Below are 23,362 nucleotides of genomic sequence, written 5' to 3'. Positions count from 1 at the left end.
TTATTTTCAACTTTATTTGGTTAGCAGCACTCCTCTATTTGCTGTCTTCTGAAAACACTTAATAGGAGACAAAGGGAAGATCAGGAAAGGAGAGAAGGTTGTGGGAAGGAAAGGTACAAACTGTAAAATCCTGCTTGTCTTCCTGCATAGGCTTCATTTTCTATCTTTGAAAGTAGTTTTACTTCAGGTACATGTGGATTAGAAATGTCTTAAACAGGAATGTACAGTAATTCATGTTTTATATTAACACTTGTCCATGCAGTTCTTTATAGATAAATTGATAAGTCCTTTAAAATCTAGATGAATAAGCTTAATGCTTTTTATTGAAGTAACTATCATTTGGAGAGATCTATGCTTAAGTGAAAAATGACTTTATCAATAATGTTCCTTTCCTCATTTCAACATTTTAATTATATATTTCTTTAATATTTCCTAGAAAAAATTAATTTAGCACCAAAATGTATTAAAGCAAAGGGTATTTTTCACCTGAGCACAATGTAAGAATTCTAATAAACCACAATATATTGGGGGTATTTTAAATGAAGGGATGCACAAGAGAACTTTTAGAAGTCTAATCTGCTTTGTAATTGGACTTGATAGAACTGCTTTCCTTGAGAAACTCAATAAATAGTACCACTCCCTGCTGGTGTTCTGTGGCTCCCTACAAACACAGCATGTGTGTATGTGTGTGTGTGTGTGCATTTTACAGGAGGGCTTCTCCAGAGAAAGAAATGAAAAGATATTGCTCTATCAGTCAGCAAAACAACAAAGCCCCATGCAGCCAGCCACTGATCCCTAGAAGTCAGAAGCTGGGCGAGGACCAACTTTAAAGACCACTTTTAATACCACTGAACTGTACCCTTAAAAATGGTTGACACTGTAAATTTTATGTTACGTATCTTTAATCACAATAAAAAATTGACAAGAAGAAAGAAAATGCTGCCTCGCATAGTTATGTGGCTGGAAAAGCGAGGAGCGTCTTAATAGCTTTTTCAGGTAACGGTGGATATCCTTCTGTCCGCTGGACTAAAACCCAGCAAGTGGTTTCTTAAAAGTTAGCTGCAAATGTAGAATCTGAAACCTTATCAGTAAAGCTTTTGTATTCTGTCACATTTTTAAAACCTTTTAAACTGCTTACAAAGGACAGGATAAAACTACATTGTCCATGATGGCACCACTAGCCACGTATGTATGGTTTTCAGCACTTGAAACGTGGCCTAGGGAGACCAAAGAATTGAATTTTAAAGTTTATTTAAATTTGATTTTAAAAACTTAAACCTGGTTCAGTTATTGGAAAAATTTTCAGTATGTTTGGGCCAACTTAAATATGATCATTTATTCTTTCAACTTAACTGTTGTGAAATCTAAACACAGATCAAGGCATTCAGAGTGAAAACGTAGGGCTCCAAATGAGATGTGCTGTAAATACACAATGAATGCTGAATTTTAAAGACTTAGTAAAAATAAAAGAATATAAAATATCTCAATATATTTAAAATATATTTCATACTGAATATATGTTAAAATGACACTATTTGGGATACATCGGTTTAAATAAAATATATTATTCAATTTGAAAAAAAAGTTTCTGTAAAGGAAAAGTGAAGGATACCTGACTCAGGTTATTCTTTTTTTTTTTTAATTTTATTTTATTTTTAAACTTTACAATATTGTATTAGTTTTGCCAAATATCGAAATGAATCCGCCACAGGTATACCCGTGTTCTTAATTGACATAAGGAATCACCCCAGAAGTCTCTAGTTTGTATTCTGCCCAGAAAAAAAAAGAAGTGAGAATCATTTCCATTGGAAAAATGAATCATCCTCGGATGCATAGATAATTTGGTGCCAGTATCTGTATCTCCAAAAATACATTAGCTTTGATCACTCCACAAAACAGTGAAGGGTAGTAATAATAGCACTGAAAGGAGTGAGTTCATTTTGAAAGTGCTCTCCAATGTTAGTGCATTTTACATTGTTACAGTATTATAATACAGACCACAGTCTGCATTTATGCATGAGAAATATCAAAGTAATAAGAGCCTTGTCATACATACACACACACATATATATCCTATATAATGTACATATATACGTGTGTGTATTAACTATATATTTCTAAACTTATCTCTCTATGTATTTAGATATATATACTATCAGAGGGCTTCCCCAGTGGCTGAGTGGTAAAGAATCTGCCTGCAGTGCAAGACACAGGAGATGCAGGTTCAGTCCTGGGTTGGGAAGATGCCCTGGAAGAGGGCATGGCAACCGACTCCAGTATTCTTGCCTGGAGAATCTCATGGACAGAGAAACCAGGCGGTCTATAGTCCATAGCACATGACTGAAGTGACTGAGCACTCTCATACCGTCAGAGCCTCAAAGAAAGCTCAGGAGTTTCTCCTGGTTTCTTCTTCGTTTGTGTTAAATCTATTTAAGTATGGTTTTGCTAATAATTTGGAAATTATTAGGTAAATTTGAACAATCTGGATGGTCAAACTGATTATTTATGTTACAACATTCTAAAGCCTTAGTGATCTGCACTTCTGCCCATATTTTTTTTTAATCTGTGTTTCTAGACAATTGTTTACTTAATCCAATGTGGACAGAAATCTTTGTGCATATTTTTAAGGCTGTTTTCATCAAAGCTGCTGTTTCCGACTGAGCTACACACCACCAATGCCAAATGATCAAATTACTCACACAGAAACCATAAATGAAATCCATAGATAATTTGCAGACCTCATTTCAGCCAATGGTTTTAGCTCTTTTTCTCAGCAGATCTCTCCTGAAAGCTGCTAACAGGCTGATTGGAATTTTATATCCTCTCCACTCTCTGGTGGAAATGCTAATAAGCGATGAAATGGCTAAAGCCCAGTGCACAGAGGAGGAGGAGGAGAAGCAAGGAGCTGAAAACCCTCCAGCTTCAAAATTGCATCCTGAATAATCAGCAATTGACAGAAGCTCCTCACACGGTGCTTTCTCCACACTCGCGAGCAGACTGGGCTGACTGTGAAACCTCGATGTTACGCATACACTTGTTCCAAAATTGCTCGACAGACTGCATTAGGAGGTTAGATGAAAGCCTGATTTGCCATCACAGCCAGTCAGATTTCTCTGCTAGTATTAGCTATCTTTAAAACATATTTCCATGGCAACTAGTTTAAAAACATATTTGACTGTAGAGGCACTTCCGTTATGAGAGCAAGAAAAACCCAAGCAGCCTCTTCTTGTCAGAGCGCTTTTCCACCAGCGGAGCAACTCAGGCCAACGAGGATGAGAGGAAAGGTCTCTTCAGGCTCAGGACTATGGAGCATCCAGTTGCCTGGGTCCCATCCTTCCACGTTGCTGAAGGAGTCACTGCTTCTCTCCATGAGGCAAACCTCCTCCTGAGCTTAACCTGCTGACCTTTTCTGAACCCATTTCTGCTGATGGACATTTTTCCTTCAGGCTTCCTTTGATTTTTCCATGTCTGCACTAGTTTCAAAGGCCAGTCAGAATACAATTGTTTTAGAAGTGAGAGACAAAACTCCGTTTGCTTTTTAGAAAAAAGAAGAAGAAATACTCACGGATCTTTATACAAACTGGCCTTTTTGTCACTGCCATGTCTGCTTGGGTTGAGGCTTAATCCAGGGGCCCTGGCACCCTGAGTTCTTGACCTTTTATTAGGAGAAATCATGAATTTTCTGTCCTATCGGCTGTGGGGACCAGACCCACAGTGAACCTCTCTCAGGGCCAAGATGAAATGTTAATAATAGTTCTTGGCTAGTTCTTCACCTCCAAGAAACTCAGGGTTTTCCCAGGCATTCTCTGTAATCTCTCCTAGATGTAGATCTAAGTATTACTAATTCTTATTTTCACACCTTGTGGGGAAGAAACAGCCTGTAACCTTTAGCCCAGTGGTAGACTCTGTGTAGATTGCATTGACAGACAGAGCCTATAATGTGATGGTTCTGCTGTAGCAATAGGGACCACACATCCAAAGGTCTCCCCTCCTGTACCCCCGAGATGTTGCAAATCCCCACTTCTTCAGTTTGAGACTTTATCTTCTAAATGAGATATAATTCTGCAAGCACCAAATTCTTTTTGAATTAAGGCAAGATAGGTATGAAACAATCAGTGAGAACAATACTCATGAGGGTCCAAAAATCAGATTTGGGCCCTAACATTTTGTAGCAAGAATATTTCACTGAAAGGGAAGTAGGAGACAGAAAGATCTAGAATTAAAAAGAACAGGGCCAGGTTGAGTTCTTGCTTTGCAGGATATCTCAGAATGGATCCTCTGTTCTGGAAGCTTCTCTCTGTTTTCTCAGCCTCTCCAGGGCCCAGCTTGCACTGGGTTCTCAGTGCACTCGTCTCTGATTGAGGCCATATCGATATGCAGCTGGGGTCCATTTCAGCTAGCTTCATGGTACATATTGATCACCGTCACAGATCACTCATTCACCAATCTTCATTGATCACTAAATGGCTGGAATTAATAGACTATCCAGTGGAAGGGCTATTTATTTAAGGTGCATAGGCAGAGGCAGCGGGTCCTTGGGGAACTTTTATTTCCCACTGTGCAGTGAGTGCCTCATCACTCCCAGCGAGTATATTTATGTGAGAATGTATACACTTCAGTGTTTGTGTACATAACAACTGAAATGTAGCGTGCCCAGGACACATGCATTAATTTGAACATCAATCTGGAAATTGATGGAGCCACAGTAAAACCTACTTTTGGATTACCTATAAAGAGTTTATTTATTGTATATGCAACATTTCAGGGAGAAGGTGTAAATGGTTATGAGAGGAAAATAGTTTTAAGTAACTTCAAGATTATAATTTCAAAGCTTTTCTTTCTTTTTTTTCCCAAGCAAGCTATTCCTGTTTGTTTATCAAAACAAGTCTCCTAAGAAAATTAACTAAACCCATTTGGTTATCTGTATTCTGGTACTGTGTGTCCTTGAAAGTGAAAGTGAATTCGCTCAGTCGTGTCCGACTCTTTGAGACCCCATGGACTGTAGTCCACTAGGCTCCTCCATCCATGGAATTTTCTAGGAAAGAGTACTGGAGTGGGTTGCCATTTCCTTCTCCAGGGGATCTTCCTGACCCAGGGATTGAACCCTGGTCTCCTGCATTGCGGGCAGACGCTTTACTATCTGAGCCACCAGGGAGTGTCCTTGGGTAGTGAGAAACTGAGGGTTTGGCATCCAATTCCAACATCCAGTGGTTTTTTCCCTATTATTGTCTGTAGAAGCATTGTGCATGCTCTGCTGCTGCTGCCGCTAAGTCGCTTTAGTCATGTCCGACTCTGTGCGACCCCATAGGCGGCAGCCCACCAGGCTCCCCCGTCCCTGGGATTCTCCAGGCAAGAACACTGGAGTGGTTGCCATTTCCTTCTCCAATGCGTGAAAGTGAAAAGTGAAAGTGAAGTCGCTCAGTCGTGTCCGAATCTTAGCGACCCCATGGATTGCAGCCTAACAGGCTCCTCCATCCATGGGATTTTCCAGGAAAGAGTACTGGAGTGGGGTGCCAGTGCATGCTCAGTAGTGTCCAAATCTTTGCAACCACATGCACTGTAGCCTGCTAGGCTCCTCTGTCCATGGAATTTTCTGGGAAGGAATACTGGAATCAGTTGCCATTTCCCCCTCCAAGGAATCTTCTCAACCCAGAGATTGAAATCAGGTCTCCTGCACTGGCAGGCAGATTCTTTACCACTGAGCCATCTGGGAATCCCTTTTCCCCCATTCCACCATATAATTCTATGCCAGTCTCAAACCCATGTTGTCACCTGCGCTTATGATTCACTGACTATAGATAGGAGGTTCCAACAACCCCCTCCTTGACTCTGAGTTCAATTAATTTGCTCAAATGACTCAACAGTGTTCAATGATTACTGGTTTACTACAAAAGGATGTAGGAAGGAAAGGTGTGACAAACCTAGACAGCATATTTAAAAGCAAAGATATCACTTTGTTGACAAAGGTTCTGGGCTCCAAAATCACTGCAGATGGTGACTGCAGCCATGAAATTAAAAGACGCTTACTCCTTGGAAGGAAAGCTATGACCAACCTAGACAGCATATTAAAGAGCAGAGACATTACTTTGCCAACAAAGGTCTGTCTAATCAAGGCTATGGTTTCTCCAGTGGTCATGTATGAATCTGATTGGAAAGTTGATGCTTTCAGACTGTGGTGCTGGAGAAGACTCTTGAGAGTCCCGAGGACTGCAAGGAGATAAAACCAGTCAATCCTAATGGAAATCAACACAATATATTCATTGGAAGGACTGACGCTGAAGCTCCAATACTTTGGCCACCTGATGCAAAGAGACGACTCACTGAAAAAAACCCTGATGCTGGGAAAGACTAAAGGCAAAAAAGAGAAGAGCACAGCAGAGGATGAGTTGGTTAGATAGCATCACCGACTCAATGGACATGAATTTGAGCAAACTCCAGGAGATGGTGAAGAACAAGGAAGCCTGACTTGCTGCAGTTCACGGGGTTGCAAAGAGTTGGACACAACTTAGTGACTGAACAACAAGAAGTCAGAAATTAGCTAGATGGAAGAGATGCAAAGTGCAAGGTGTGGGGAGGCTTCATGCCCTCTCCAAGCAGTCACTCTGCCCAAGTTCCCACATGTTCACCAATCCTCCCCCATCCTTTGGGTTTTATGGAGATTTCAATACATATTCATGATTGATTAACTCATTGACTATTGGCAACTGATTCAACCCTCCAGCACTTCTCCCCTCTCAGGAGGTAGAGAGGAGAGCGGGACCGGGACAAGAAATTCTAACCCTCTAATCATGAGGTTGGGTTCTCTGGCAACCCGCCCCATCCTTGGATTAGCTTCAGGGACTTCCAAAAGTCACCTCATTAGTGAAAGAACTTTATCACTCTTATCATAGGAAAGAGTATTAGGAGCTCTGTAACAGAAATAGGATGAAGACCAAATAAATATTTATTATAAATTGCAGTATCACAGAAACCCAGCTTAAGGGTAATCATGGTCCACTGTGTGGACTGGGAACTGTGGGTATGTGAACTGGGCTGATAGGGAGGGCCTACCCGGAGTTCATGTACCTGTGTTGTCTCTTGTTGGAAGGGATCCACACCAGGGCAGTGGGTGATGGGAAGGGCAGGGACTTCCGTCTTTTAGATTTGCTTCTCTGGCAGCCTCTTGGATGTTATCTGAAGGCTGAGGAGAGAGGCATGATAGACAGATACTGAAGAAGTTGCTATTTGCATTCCTAATATTTGCAGTAATGACTCTATCAGGCATCAGGCTTTTGTCTTATCTGATGACTTGTGAGGTGAGAAAATGGGGGCAAGGGTAAGGAGGAGAAGCTTCCTTGATGAGGCACCTGTGATTTCACATCACTGGTGGTTCGGGAGGAAAGAACAAGGGGGCTGCCACTTGGCAGTGGTCAGGACGTGTTCCCAGAGCATGGGACTCATATCTCAGTGTCCCAGATACAATCATGGACAAGGGGCAATGTGGGGGCTAGAAAAGGGGCCTGGGAGAACAGAGGAATAAGGATTAAGGATTCAGTCAAATTCAAATATGGCTTATTAGAATTCAAAAATTAAGCCTGTTATCTTTTTTAAAAACTTAAAAAATATAAGATAAAGACCCACATTTAACTACAAAAAAGGGATTAAAGTGGCATTATTTATATCCACAATTGATATTGCCACAGAAAAGTTGATCCCTGAAAAAAATAAAACTAAATTTATTTTTAAAAGTATTTGGAAGTGGTATAATACAGTGAAAGGAGCATATCAGAACCTAACACCAGTTATTATCTGAATGACTCTGGGCAAGTCGCTCAGTGAGCAGATGAAACCCGTTTTCCCTCCCATCTGAGCACACACATTGATTATGTTGCCCAGCCTCTCCACCAGCCCAGAGGGAACATGTGATGGAGCTCTGACAAACGCACCATGGACAGAAGTAATACATGCTGCTTCTAGATCCCATCCACTAGAACGCCTTGTGCCTGGGAAGCTGGCATAAATCTGAACATCAGTTTGAACCTGATCTAACTCAGAAGGAGCTAGAATAAACCTGATGCAGGGTTAGCAACAAAGCCTTTATTAACTGTGTGAACAGTATTTCTGACAGGACTGTGCAGAGTATCCAGCAGAAGACTGCAGTTCCCTACTAGGTGGTAGAGGCCAGACCCTGATTGACTACACAGAAGGCCACTCACCAGCCAGGAACACCTGTACTGGATGCTGCAGGAGCCAGAAATTCACTCTTACTGTCTTAAACACTAAGACTGGGATTTATGTGCTATACCAGTTAGCATCATTTACATTAATTAATCTACCTGAACTTCAATTTCTTATTAATAAAAAATGAAAGAATATTATGTAATTTATAGAGTGCACTGTGCTTACCTGTTCAGTTGTGTCCAATTCTTTGCGACCCCATGACTGTAGCCTGGCAGGCACCTCTGTCCATGGGGACTCTCCAGGCAAGAATACTGGAGTGGGTTGCCATGCCCTCCTCCAGGGGATCTTCCCAACCCAGGGATGGAACCCAGGTCTCCCACATTGCAGGCAGATTCTTCACCGTCTGAGCCTATGAATACTGTACTGGGTAGCATATCCCTTCTCCAGGGGATCTTCCTGACCCAGGAATCAACCCGGGTCTTCTGCATTGCAGGTGGATTTCTTTACCAGCTAAGCTACCAGGGAAGCCAATTTATAGAGTAGCTATAATTAATTATAGAATTAACTATAGAGGCACACAGAAAGTGCTAAATAAATAGAAGAATATTGTATATAGGCTCTTATTCAGGTTTTCCCTTCATTTAGATCCTTTTCTCATAATTCGTAAGTTAAGTTTATTTTCCATTAGTGGGACACGAATCATATGATGAAAGTGAAATGCAGCTTCAAGCTTAGATGGAAAGAAAGAACAATTTAACGACCCAGTATGGACATCAGCTGTAAGATATGGGACCTTGGGTACCATTCTTAAGTTTTCTGAGCCTTAGCATCCTCATTTGTAAAACAGGTATAAGAATTCACACCTCACAGGAGATACGTGAAAATAAAATGAGGCAGCAAATGTAAAAGTAGCCCTTACTCTTTGGAGTTCCATAAAAATGCATGGTTTACTATTATAGATTAGCCATTTTAAACTCACAGAACCCAGCAGCTTTTGTGCAAACATTATCTTCCCAAACAGTATATGATTTTCCACTGGATTAGCAAAGTGGTTGCTTTATATTGTAATGCTTTTCAATTCTGGTGGATACATGTGATTAATATCACCTTTCCATTTTCTCATATGTTTAAGTTGATGAACCAACAGCAGTAATGTATTTGAAATGTTATATTTTCTTTTTGTTTTAAAGATGGAAAGAAGACATTGCTAGCAGTAAATCATGCATGCCTAAATTGAACCTGATGGGTCAGGAAAAAGTAAGACCTTCACTTCTCTCCTGTCATTGAAATCTCCTTTGGAGAGAGATGCATTGGGAGCTGGGGCTTCATTAGAATCAAACACAATCTTGGCAGGTGTCAGTTGAGCTCTGCAGTGAATCTATGATCTACTCTAAACTTCTCGATATATTCTCTTAATTTTACGATTTATAATCTCTGAAAACACCTCACATGAATTTTATTACTGTGAATTGAAGGCTATCAAAAAGTCAAGTTTTCCTGGAAGAGCATTTGATATGTTCCTCACATTGGCACACCATGTCAGCCATGGAGATGCCTATTTTTCTCTAGATAGAGAGTTAAAATTCTGAAAATTTAAAATACGTATGCCTCGACCCTGAAGAAGAAAGCTGAGGTACCTGGTATCTTAAAGGAGATAAAGGACACTATTGAGTGGATGCAGTTTGCAGCCATGTGAAGGTGGTTGGGAGGAAAATACTTTCAGTTCATAGTTCAGCAAATATATATGGAACTTCAACCAAGTAATCAAAGTGAACACTTTATTAAGGTCATGTTGATATCATGTGCTTCCAGATACGATGTCATGAGACAGGCACTTCACCCCAGTGTTATTTTAAAAACCCTCAAAACAAAAACAAACAAAAATATCTAATGATGAGAAAATTGAGGAATAGTCTATGAAAATGAGAAACATGCTGCAAAATATCTAACTAGTACTCACAAAACTATAAACAACATGAAAAATAAGGAAAGCCTGAGAAACTGTTACAGACCTGAGGAGACCAAGAAAACATGAAACTTACTGCAATATGGTATGAGGACCCTTGTCTGGATCTTGGAATAGAAAAACATCATTAGTGGGAAAATTAGTGAAATCCAAATAAAGTCTAGAATTTGGTTAAGAGTAATGTGCAATGGTGGTTTCTTAATTTTGGCAAATATGCCATGGGAATATAGATTATAACATTAGGGGAAACTAAAAGTGGGAGAGAAGTATACAGGAGCTCTCTGTACTACTTTTGAATTTTTTCCTGTAAATCTGAATCTATTTAAAATAAAATGTTTATTAAATTATATATGTATATAATTTTAATACGGCAACAAAAAATCAAAATGTCACTTATAATGAAATTTTATTTTTAAAAGCATTAAAACAAAACTTTAATAAATTGTTGTAACTATATTATTTTAATGAAAGATTATCTATCTATGAGAAATCATCTTTATAGCATTCTAGAAAGATGATGGTGACAGTATAATTTTTGATCTCTTGAAACAACCACATAAAAACAGATGAAGCAAAATAGTAAATACTATAGATTTATAGCAAAACAAAAAAAAACTGACAAAATTTACAACAAATCTGACTGACATGGTATCTTCTATGAATGTTGAAATGCCAAGCAGATGGGGATGAACCACCAAGAGCCACCAGAACTGCGTGAAACCAGAATCTGTGCAGGAAGAAGCAGAGGGAGCATGAGCTGGATCTGAGGAGAGAATCCCAAGAGAGTCAACCAGTGTTCACTGGAAGGTGTGACCAGCTAACGTGCAAATGCACCTGAAGCTGGGAGAGATTGTGCCCAATCTACTAGCGGGTGAGCATAAGGCCCCTCAGCGAGGTATAAAGGGCCAGCAGTCAGCAGCCTTAAGAACATCCAGGCTCCCCAGACAGAACTACCACAGCTCTTCCATGACAAGGTCGCTAAATGAACAGAAAATGCTAGAACTGAAATTATAATTGAGCAAAATAAGGACACAAAGGTGAAGAAAAAGAATTTCCAAATAAAAGTCAGAAGGGAGAACAGAGCCAGGAAATCTCAGAGAGAAAACTGCCCTACTTTTTAATACTATATGACGAAAAAGCAAACAGAAGAAAACAATAGAAGAGGGTAGTCCATGAAGTGAACATTTGTTCCACAAATCTTTCAAAAGTTCAAAAAATCATTTTCTTGAAAGTGGTCAACAGAAAACAATTAAGCAAAATAAAACAGGCAAAGCCATGTTGAGATCAACAATAAGGAGCAAAATATCATATAGATATATGGACATTTCAAAAAGTCATGCTGACCAAACAAAATCTGTACCTACTATTTCAAAACAAGGTAATAAACCTTGAATAATTGACATCAAAGAATAACTTAAACCAAAATTTTATAAATTATGAAATGAAGTGACAGAACCCAGTAAAGAATTAGAAATTATTTTTTAAAAAGGTTGTTTCAGACTATTAGACTAAAAGTCATACCAGACTACTGGAAGTGACACAGATAAAATAATGTCCTAAGAGAATTAGAAGATGAAAAGAAGGAAGCATTCAAAAATCATAAAAGAAATGAAAGGATAAAAAGATTCAAGAGAAAGTGAAAAGTATTGATGATAAACAAACAAATCCAAACAATAGAAATCCCTAAAGAAGAAGATGAAATAAGAAAATATCACAGGATGAAAGAACATAAACTACCTATATTCTTGATAGTAATGACTGAAGCTAGACTAGGTGGTAGATAGAATGATGGCCCCCAAAATTGTTCACCTTGTAATTCACAGGATCTGTGAATGTGTTATCTGTCTATGGTTAAAGGGACTTTGACGTTGTCATTAAGTCAAGGATACTGAGGTAGACAGATGAGCTGGCAATGAGCGGGAATATGCTGGAAAGGTAGAATGCTATTGCCAGAGATAAAATACCTGAAATTAGGATTATGGAGAATTGCAATCATTGGTACAGACATTCTCAACCAGAGTTCCCTGAGAGAATTAAGCTTTTATGCCCAATGTATCTAAAATATGTAAAGAATTAACTTCACTGCTATGAATTTAGAATGGTACTAGTTACATACCATCTTTGAGAGATTTGAGAAAATATTCATTTAAATCACCTACAGCATTCTATGGATCAGACAAAGAGCCCCATCTGAGAAAAACCAGAGGGTCTATCCATGGGAATAACCAAAATAGAAATATTTCAATAGAATAGAAAACAAGATCATTTTTAAAAGTTCAAGGAACAGAGAAACCAAGATATTGATATGATCATCTGTGAGGATACTGAATTCACTAAGGTTAAGATAAGAATAGTATTGAAGTTGAAATTCCTGAAAAAGAGTGACCTGGGAGTGGATAGGTGACAGCAACAAGGAAAGGTAGTGGGAGATATAATCTCAAGATGGAAATAGAAAAGCAGGCTTTCAGGGAAGAGCAAGGAGAAAAAGTCAGCAATGAGGACAATGAGGAGGTTTGGCCACTTCCCCTCCAAGTCCAGAGGCACAACTGCTATGTGAGGGGCAACACCCCCACTGAGGGGCTGCAGGAAAGCAGTGTCCTCAGGAGAGAGTCAGTCCTTCAGCCATAGGGTGAAAAGCATTCAGAAGATAGATGCAGGACAGATCACGTTGTTGATTGTTGTTGTTCAGTCACTAAGTTGTGTGAACAACACACAGTGGGTTGCTCTTTGTAACCCCATGGACTGCAGCACACTAGGCTTTCTTGTCCTTCACTATCTCCCAGAGTTAGCTCAAATTCATGTCCATTGAGTCAGTGATGCTATCTAAACATCTCATCCTTGGCTGTCCTCTTCTCCTTTTGCCTTCAATCTTTCCCAGCATCACGGTCTTTTCCAATGAATCAGCTCTTCGCATTAGTTGGCCCAAGTATTATTGCCAATAACGGACCCTAATTTCCAGAGAGCACAATGGAAGGGATCAAGAACTGAGGAGGAAAGCTGGAAGGAACAGAATAAAGCATGTACAGAGCCTGTGGGTTTCTTGTTGGGAGATGTGTTTTGACTTGCAGTTTGGGGCTGCGGTGGCTGACATACAGAGAAATAAAGGGCATAATAAAATTACTTATTATGCAGGTTCACTGGAAACAGTGCTGGTGAGTGTTGTGAAGGAGGGAGAGGTGGGTTTCAGGGATTCCCTGATTTCAAGAAGGTCTCAATCAGGTATGGTCTTAGATCTAGTGTCACTAACCTATGTGATTAACTAAACTTTGGAGGCTCACACACCTTTTCAAGAATCTTACAAAATGACAGATTTTCTAAAAAAAAAAAAAAATCAGATAAACTCAAAATGGCAAAAATAGTTTTAAGGTAGAGTTTTCAGAGCTAAATACACCCACATGTGTGTGTGTCTCAGCCACTCCCATCTTGGATCCATGAATTCAGGATGAGAAGATATGATTTAGATTGTTTTTTTTTCTGTGACAACATGATTAAATGACATATGCTAAATTTAAAGGGGACTAATTTTTTATCCTTCCTGGGAAGTTTATTTGCATTTGAACACAGACAAACTGAAGACACAACTTAATGCACAGGCACTATTTGGGGACAGGAAGAGAGCTAGACTGACAGATAAAGAGGGGCCTTTAAAATCCACCATCACTCACTCCAAGGCATAGATAGCATCAACACTTAAGAAAAACCCACCTGTGTGTGTGATGGTGGGGGAGTGCTTTAAAGGAATTGTACAAAGCAGCAGAAACAAATACGGGTCCTGACCTCACAAAAATGGAAAACTTAAGACCCTAGTTTCAGCCTGAATATGTGCCTTCTCATCTCACCTCTGCTTCCAACTCTCCATTAGGATCGTGGGTCAATCATTTAGATTCTCTGTATTTTAGTTTCAGCACCTGTAAAGTAGGAATCACAGCATCTGCCTACAGAGAATTCAAGCTCCTCTGCTGGCTCAGATGGTAGAGTCTGCCTGCAATGCAAGAGACCCAGGTTCGATCCCTGGGTCAGGAAGATCCCCTGGAGAAGGAATTGGCAACTCACTCCAGTATTCTTGCCTGGGAAATCCCATGGACAGAGGAGCCTGGCGAGCTACAGTCAACGGGGTCACAAAGAGTCAGACACAATTGAGAGACTAACACTAACCTTGGAAATGTTGCTATTAATTCCAATCAGGGTGGTCTGTACACCTGTCTTCTTTTCTTTCCCAAAGTCTTTGGCCGAGAACAAGAGCAGAGAGAGCAAAGCAAAGACGTGTGATGGAAAAGGAGTCAAAGGAAGTCACTGGCCCTCCGACCCACCGTCATCTCAGTGGAGATGAGGAATGAGCTCCTTTCCCCTGGGACTTGCTTTATCTGGACCTGAGACTTCAGACGATCTACTCTTCTTGGCAGCTAAAAGCCAGGAAAATCAGTTCTCATATTTTAAAGGCCAGTGTTCATGAAGCAATTTGTGAAATGAAATGCTACATAAAAATAAGAAATGGGTAGTTTCTGCAAAGGGAGGAAGCTAGGGTCAGATATCTTGGAAAATGCTAGCTTCTAATTCATCAAAGCAACACACACACATACACAATGTTAGCCCTTCAGTCATGTCCAACTCTTTGCAGCCCCATGGACTGTAGATCATCAGGTTCCTCTGTCCATGGAATTTTCCAGGCAAGAATACTGGAGTGGGTAGCCATTCCCTTCTTCAGGGAATCTTCCCAACCCAGGGATTGAACCCATGCCTCCAACATTACTGATGGCAGATTGTTTACCATCTGAGCCACCAGAGTAGCCCTAATCAAAGTAAACTGGAGTTCTATATTTTAAGAGTTACTTGCACCCTTTAGAAATTACATAAAAAAGTTTCCAAATGGTTTTCCTAAAGTGGAATCTGCAGTTTATTCAGGCCTTCAATTAATATTTGGGTTATTTGAATTAACAATTAAAACATCTGCTCTCACTAATTTTCCTCTTTTAATATTAAATCAAGTCATAGTTTAATATCATAGATTCCAAACAGCTAAAGATTTCAAACTTCATTGGAAATCTCACCTAATTTTTAAATGACATGATTGATAGTTGTTTTCTAATGTGGAGAAATATAATTTGCATTTCTTCTTCGGTGTCAAGGTTGGAGAGCCCTTTTATTTGTCAGAATGATAAACTTTGCATGCAAAAGGTTACAAAGGAAGAAGCAAATTGGTAGACTGACATTTTCATCTAATTTAATACAAACATAATTACAGGTATAAAAATCTGAAATGGAAATAAATTAGAATTATGCTACCGCCGTTTTGGATTGTGTTTCTTTTGAGCTAAAAAGAAGAGAATCCATTGACTTGAAAGGGGGGTGATATAATTGGGTATCAAGACCAATAAATGAAGAAAAAAGCTTTGAGACTTTTCACCTACCTAGTTACAAACTTTCTCACTTTTTCATTCTAGTTGAGCTGGCATAATAAACACAACAAACCAAACCATTTGTCTTCCTCATTCTGAGTTCTCTTCTTTAATTGGATTTATTTGTTTTTCAAAAGACCCATACTTCACATAGATGGAGCTCATTGGCCTTTAGCACCAACAATCTGTCATGTAGATTGCAAATCAACATAGGAAATTTGTCATAGGAGGCACAAGGGGATTGTTGCTAAATGGTTACCTCTTCTGTTGACATTTCGGCCTCTCCCTAGGAGGGCAGGATTTTGATTTCAAGGTCAGAGACCCTTAATTTCCTCAAGTCATATTTCCTAAAAGCCAGGAAACTCAATATTCAGGAAAGAAAAAATTCTAAATTGTAAATGGAATATGCTCATGAACTAGGTACACTATCCTCGTGTTAGAGCTTGAAGTTCTTTAAAAAGTTAACAGTGAGCTAGTAAATGTTAGAGCTGAGATTCTAACCTTGGTGTGCTGCACTTGAATAGTCAGTTAAGACAATCTATCTATCTGATATCTGTTATTCAGCTTTGGTGTCAACCATATATTTATACATCATTATACAAACCATCTATATTATACACACATATCATGTGGGTTTTTTTTTTACATCATATATATTTTTGTATTATGCAGTCATATGCATAACCAAGGAGAAGGCAATGGCAATGGCACCACATTTCTTGCCTGGAAAATCCCATGGATAGAGGAGCCTGGTAGGCTGCGGTCCATGGGGTCGCTAAGAGTCGGACACGACTGAGCGACTTCACTTTCACTTTTCACTTTCCTGCATTGGAGAAGGAAATGGCAACCCACTCCAGTGTTCTCGCCTGGAGAATCCCAAGGATGGCGGAGCCTGGTGGGCTGCTGTCTCTGGGGTCGCACAGAGTCGGACACGACTGAAGCGACTTAGCAGCAGCAGCAGCAGCAGCATGCATAACCAAGTGACAATGAAAGTCACTCAGCTGTGTTCAACTCTTTGCGACCCCATGGACTATACAGTCCATGAAATTCTCCAGGCCAGAATACTGGAGTAGTAGCCTTTTCCTTCTCCAGGGAATCTTCCCAACCCAGGGATTGAACCCAGGTCTCCCTCACTGCAGGTGGATTCTTTACCAGCTGAGCCACAAGGGAAGCAGGCATAACCAAAGTGAACCTTAAAAGTTAGCAATAACAACAAAAATGACATGAGTTGCAATTTTAAAATTATTCAATATTAGCTAACCAGATTTGAAACGTGCTATACAATTTTACCTTACTGCGGCATTTTCCTGAGTGCTATTTTGACTCTAGTTTGTACATGATTTGGGGCTGAACACAGCAGAAAGGTTGGCAGACTATGGACAGAGTCAAGGCACTGGTGGGAATGGGAAGAGCAGATGAAGCAGACCCGCTCTTGGGAGCACAGAGCCCTCTTCCCTGTGCCCTCAGGTTCCAGCTCCCATGAACAGGGAGGCGTCATGACTGGAGGGAGGAAGTGTGATTAATATCCTGGCTTACACCTTGACACCTCGTTTAGCTGAATCAACTCTAGTCAATTTGGGACTTCCCCTGAAGATTGAATTGTTTTCCTATTAAATGTCCAGGCTCTGTAGAAACTGCTTGGCTTCCCAGCAATAATTTGCATGTACCAGTCCCTACAGACAGTGTGCAAGGAGGAGAGAGCTCTGTAGGCACATCACAGGGCCTCCTTGCTGCCTGACACCCCCCTGAGGTAGCTGATCTGGGGCAGTAATGACCTGTGTCTGTGTCTGGCCTTGCCCCCAAAGAGAGAAGTAAAACATCCCTCCCTCCTGTAAAGTCAGGATCATCTTCAGACCCTGGAGTCAGGCTGGCTGGACTCAGATCCCAGCTCTGCCAAGTGACTGTGTGACTTGGAGCAGATTATAAAACACTTTGTCTCAATTTCCTTAACTGTAAAATAATGAGAAAAATAATAGAGCCTGCTTCTGAACTTGTTATGGGGATTAAATATAACAACACATGTAAAGCTCTTGTAAGAGTGCCTAACACACAATAAGCCCTCAAAATATGCCAGCTATTAATGTATGCAAACTTTAGAGAATATCCCCTCTAACATCTAATTCTAAATGTTAGAATCTCAGCTCTAACGTTTACTAGCTCACTGTTAACTTTTTAAAGAACTTCAAGCTCTAACACGAGGATAGTGTACCTAGTTCATGAGCATATTCCATTTACAATTTAGAATTTCTTCTAAAAAAAAATGAAATGGCTTGCTATATTACCTATGCTGCCATGGTAGGAGTGAAATTGCAACTCATGTCATTTATGTTGTTATTGCTAACTTTTAAGGTTCACTTTGGTTATGCCTGCTTCCCTTGTGGCTCAGCTGGTAAAGAATCCACCTGCAGTGCGGGAGACCTGGGTTCAATCCCTGGGTTGGGAAGATTCCCTGGAGAAGGAAAAGGCTACCACTCCATAATATCCTATACTTCAGTAGCATGGAGAATCTCATATCCTTTCAGCAAACTCCAGATGCTATTTTCCAAAAAAATACAAAAATCTTGGCAAAACCCTAGTATCATTTGTCAAGCAAAATACTTGTTACCTCTTAAAATATTTATTTTCTTTTGGAATTACCAGAATGAAGAGAATTAAAAGAAATGGCTTGCTATATTACCTATGCTGCCATGGTAGGAGTGATATAACTGTGATTATAAAAGTCACATACACAAGAGTTTGGCTACACAAGTCAGCTTTAAAAGAGTTATCCTCCCATGTATCATTTCTCACTATATCACCCTCCTTTCAGTCATCATATCATTTTGTTGTTGTTGTTTTGTTTTTGTCACACCACATAGCTTGCAGGATCTTAGTTCCCTGACCAGGGATTGAACCCAGGCCCTGGCAGTGAAAGCTCCAAGTCCTAACCACTGGACTACCAGGGAATTCCCTGAATCATAGTATTTTTCAGCTTCTACAAAATATAGTTGTATTCAAAGGACATGCAACCGAGCTGGGTAGGGAAAGAATGGATGAGTGACAAGCTAAATAATAAAACGAGACAACAGTCCAACAGATGTTAGATTCCGAGAAACACTGAGTGAGCATCTTATCTTCAAGGCCCACTTATTGAACTCTGGGGACCCGATACAGAGAATACGAACAGCAGAACCTATGGCCAAGAACTCAGTCTGGTAGAGGGTAAACATATAGTATATGAGTACTTCTAATTCAAGAGATACTCTAGTGAGTGCTAAAATTAAAAAAAAAAAAAGATTGTTAAATGTTAAATCAAAGTAGAAAGCCTCTTATTTGAGGACATAAGAAGCATGTATGGATGAGAGAGAGGTTTGGGGAAGAGGAAACAGTGTGAATAGGGATGTGCAAACAGGGGTGCCCAGGGCAGGTCTGGACTCTTCAGTGAGAGCAGGGCATGGGGTGAAATGACGTTAAAGATGGATTGAGCCACTGTATAAACAGCTTTATGTAGAAGGCTGAGAAGAAGTGACTTGATTCAATCATCGAAGGTTTTAAAAAAATAACATAATCAGAATGTCTGTGGGAGAATAACAAACATAAGGTGTAGCAAAGATCAAAATATGAGGGTATTTGAGACCTTTCAGCCTTAGGCTCAACCTCCTTATGACCCAGGCTTCTATCACTCTAAGCTCCAAATTGGTTAATTCCTGCCCTGCCTTCATTTCAGGGCTCTTGTGAGCATGCACTCAGAACGAAATAGGGTGTGGTGACTAGGGTCACTGGCTGGTGGTGGGAGAGACTGCAGACCTTAGGACCTCTATTTATCGAGTCCACAGAAGCAGTGAGAACCTGTGCTGAGCGAAGCAGAATCACACAGGACATTAAAGGATTGGACTGTTTTTTTTCCCCTCCAGTTCCCAGATAATTTATTCATTCACTGGGTTTTCTGTTGGAAGGGATTAACATCATCTCAAGAATAGCACTTCTGTAGGACTTCGCTGGTGCAGGGGACATGGATTCCATCCCTGTTCAGGGAATTAAGAAGACCCCGAAAGGCACACAGCACAGCCAAAAAAGAAGAAAAAAATGCATTTTTCTATCACTTTTCACCACTTTCTTATATATTTGGGAGTAACCATGGTATGACAAGCAGACACCATTTAAGTAGTTCTATGCTTCATTTCCCTCACCTTGCATTTCCATTAAAAATTAGATAAAGTGTTTTCTTTTATCAACTAACAATGGGAATGAATTTAATTAAATCTTATATTGTATAATACCATGGTATTGAAAATTTTAATTCTGAAATTCTCTAAAAATATCTATTTATTTTAATCTTTGATACATTCTACTCTTTTATAGTACATACACTGTGGACCCTATTTCTCTGGATTCCCTTTCTATCAATTGACCATTGTCTTCTTCCTATTAGGATGCACAGAAGTCTTTCAACACCTCCATTCTTTCCTCTGTCCTCTTACAAATCCTAGCTGCTGCCACAGCCTTTATTAATGGTCCTTCAGAGGGGAATCCATCTCTGCTGGCAGGCTCTGGAGCTCACGCACAATGCTGGTTTGTGCTTCTTGCATATGCTAACAAACATGCTCTTTCTTCCCAATGGATGTCACAGAATAATACATCTCTTAAGCCGAAATAGGAAGCTGGCTTTACAAGCTGAGGCTGTAGATTTCCAGGTATGTTTCCTTTATAGTGATACTATTCCTGTTCCAAAAGGCTGGGGCTTGCCCTGTATCACCTGACTGATTGTAGAACAGTTCTACAAATTCTAGTCTCAGGCAGCCCATCTCAGAGCTTCTGAGTGTCCTGTAAGGAAAAACTAAGGATTTCTTCCACATTTTGGCAGGAAAAGATACACTCAGGACTTATTTTCTCTCGAAAATATGTAAAGCTAAAAGATTCTTCAGCCTGTGACAACAATCTCAACAAAGGCATTACGGTTTTTTACATGAAGAGTTTGAAAATATTAATACATGTCATCAGCTGAGGCACAGTCTTCATTTTCCATCTGGAATGTTACTTTATCACAAATCATGTAAATTGGTAGCTGATTGTGACTACTTTATTACTTTGATCACTGTGCAAGTTGACAGCTGATCACTGTATGATCTCCTGAGGTGTGGGGATCAGGAAGTCCTGCATACAAACTTCCATGCAATTTGTATCCCACCCTCAACCCCACTCATTCCTAGGCCTTTCCTTTATCGAGCCCCATTTACTCTTACCTGTCTGCACAGCAAACCCTGTCACACATAAGGATCTATGCCTGAGCACACACAGAAGCAAGTCAGAAGTGCTGCCTTTATGGAGGTTATGAAAAGTGCTCTGTGGAGTCTGCTCCCCACCCCAGTCCCTTCTCTCTGCAGGAAATAAAAAATATTGAGCCAGAAGAGATAACGTTTTCTAAGTTTCAGTCCAAATCTTATGTTGGCAAAGTTTTCTATATCTCTAAACTCTGTCACCCTCCACCCCAGTTGTTTGGTAAAGGGAGAAAGAAGTGTGAATGTATTTGGAATACATTATGCTACTGAGGACCAAACAATACTTCTTTGTCGATATCAAATACAAAACTCCTCTTTCCTATTTTCCAAAGTTGATCACGATATGTTCTCATGAAACTTCTAACGGTCTTTAGTAATTGCCCCTATTCTCTATTCTCATGATTCAAGTGCAGTATTAATATTCCTAGTCACTACATATCAGTTTCTGACTGATGAAAAACAAGTGAAATCTAGATATTCCCAGTTTTGGAGAACCTTCTACAGAAGATTCTATTTTCTAGCGGGAGCCTCCTGACCATACCTGTCAGTATGTCCTTTCTACCTGATTAAAACTCTGCTTGTCCTCTCAGACTTATTTCAAGCCTCATTTACTCCAGAAAGACTTCAGTAAAAATGCTTCATCCCACAGAGATTATATTATTTTCTGAAAATGTGTTACATACCACTTGGATCACCATTTGGGGCCTAATTCAATACCGCCTAATAGAGTGACTTAAGTTGGCAAATACTTGTCTCTGTACCAAGATGGTAACTTCCCCTGAGGAAGAATTGATTTATTTTTTTAACGTCCCAGTGAATCAAGAACACTTACCTTCATAGACATAGGAGATGGAAGAGAAAAGACAACTAATTGTCCCCACGATATCCCTTCTACCCTTCTTTAGTAATAGAACCCTAGTGTATTACCTGGTAGACTTCCTTCCTAACTGTCCTTTCTTCTAGCTATAAAATGTGACTAAATTCTGTCCAATAGACATAAATGATGTGTAGCTAATAACAGCTCCTTAAGATATATCCTCATATTTATGTCCAGAACCTGTGAATGATACCTTATTTGGAAAAAGGGTCTTTACAGCTGTAATTAAGACTCTTGTGATGGAGAGATTATCCAGGATTATCTGAGGGAGCCCTAAATCCAGTCATTAGTGTCCTTACAAGAGAGAAGCAGAGGAAGATTTAACACACATAAAAGGAAGGTAATATGACAACCTTTTGTTGACAAACCTTTGCTGCTACTGAAGACAGCAGAGGACAGAAATAGAGATAGGATTACCCAGAGATAGAAGACCATTTGGTTTAATAATGTGATGCAGGTGACATACACAAGAGACCCACAAGGTTTTTGAAAATATTATACCACAAGAAACACTGCCATCTTGAAAGGGAAAGAGAGAGAATAAAATGTAAGAATGGTTGGATGATTCCTAAAAATTCTACAGCGAGAAAAAAGACTGAGGAAAACTAGTCATCTTCAAGCATATACTATACTTCAAGAAAACGAGAGAATGACTCATAACAGAGGCACAGGTGCCGACGTACATCTTCTCACTAGAAATAATCTCTTCTCTCTCTAAATCCCCTTGCAAGTATATGTTACTTGCTATATTGTTGGTGTGACGTCACTGCTGACCTTATCTATTCCAAAGAATATAAGCATATAAAGGGCAGAATCTGTTGACTGCTTGCTGTATCTTTATTGTATTTACCGCAGTGCTATAAACAACGTAGACAGTCAAAATTTACGTATATCAAATGGATAGTGTTTCTTACTTCTGGATTACAGAGACAATGTCTTGATAATTCTCCCAAAATATGTGTTACCTCATGTGTTTTTCCTAAAGAAATTAAGAAAGTTTCAACTTATTGATTCAAGTTGGGACTGCAGGCAAAGGTCAAGATGGAATGAGAGCCATGTCTTAGAAGTGCTGATGCCGGGTTAGAATTATCAAGTGTACCATCTTCTTACTGAACCCTGAAAAAAATCTGAAGTTTCAAGTAGTTATAAAAATCCATCTCACTGAGAGAAAGGATTCTTTTTTGTAATGCCTTAAAAGGTTTACTGAGAAGAATAAAGTTAAATATAACCACAACTAAACCTAAGTGTGGTTTGGCAACGCACATGCAGAAATAGCACTAAATCAACAATGGAATAATATCACTGCTGACTCTTATGTAATGCTGACAAAGGCGGCAGCTGACAGTGAATATTAGAACTGATGTCAGCAGAAGATGCTGAACTTTTAAGCCCAAAGACATCACAGGTGAGACGGCTGTATGCTGGAAGTGTATTCCTTTAGAGGAAACATTTTGTTCAATGCTTCCAAATCTCAGTTCACCCAGGTCATTCCAGGATAATCAAGGTCTCACTTGCCATGAAATTGAAAAGAAACACTGCCACATACAGAACAATCATGAGGTGCTTCTTGGGTAAAAGGAGAGCGTGTACTGAAGACCATGAGCTCAAGTAAAGCAGTTTGGGGAGGATCTTAGAAATTGCATGTGTGCACGCTCAGTGGCTCAGTTGTGTCTGACTCTTTGCCACTTCATGGACTATAGCCCAC

General features: G+C 39.8%; 1 long non-coding RNA gene and 1 other non-coding gene across 2 annotated transcripts in view; both read right to left on the bottom strand.

The window, feature by feature from the left end:
* LOC138990194 (uncharacterized) overlaps window positions 1–23,362 on the bottom strand; it is a 99,229-nt gene that overhangs the window by 54,227 nt on the left and 21,640 nt on the right. Inside the window, exon 3 of the long non-coding RNA XR_011466305.1 lies at window positions 7,066–7,180. This is a non-coding gene — a long non-coding RNA (uncharacterized lncRNA). The remainder of the gene's footprint in view (window positions 1–7,065; window positions 7,181–23,362) is intronic.
* TRNAE-UUC (transfer RNA glutamic acid (anticodon UUC)) lies at window positions 18,396–18,467 on the bottom strand. The gene has a single exon. It is a non-coding gene; the product is annotated as a tRNA-Glu (tRNA).

Source organism: Bos mutus, chromosome 12, assembly GCF_027580195.1.
Source record: "Bos mutus isolate GX-2022 chromosome 12, NWIPB_WYAK_1.1, whole genome shotgun sequence".
Lineage (NCBI taxonomy): Eukaryota > Metazoa > Chordata > Mammalia > Artiodactyla > Bovidae > Bos > Bos mutus.
Note: the sequence above shows the minus strand (reverse complement) of the source record. Positions and strands in the feature narration are given on the sequence as shown.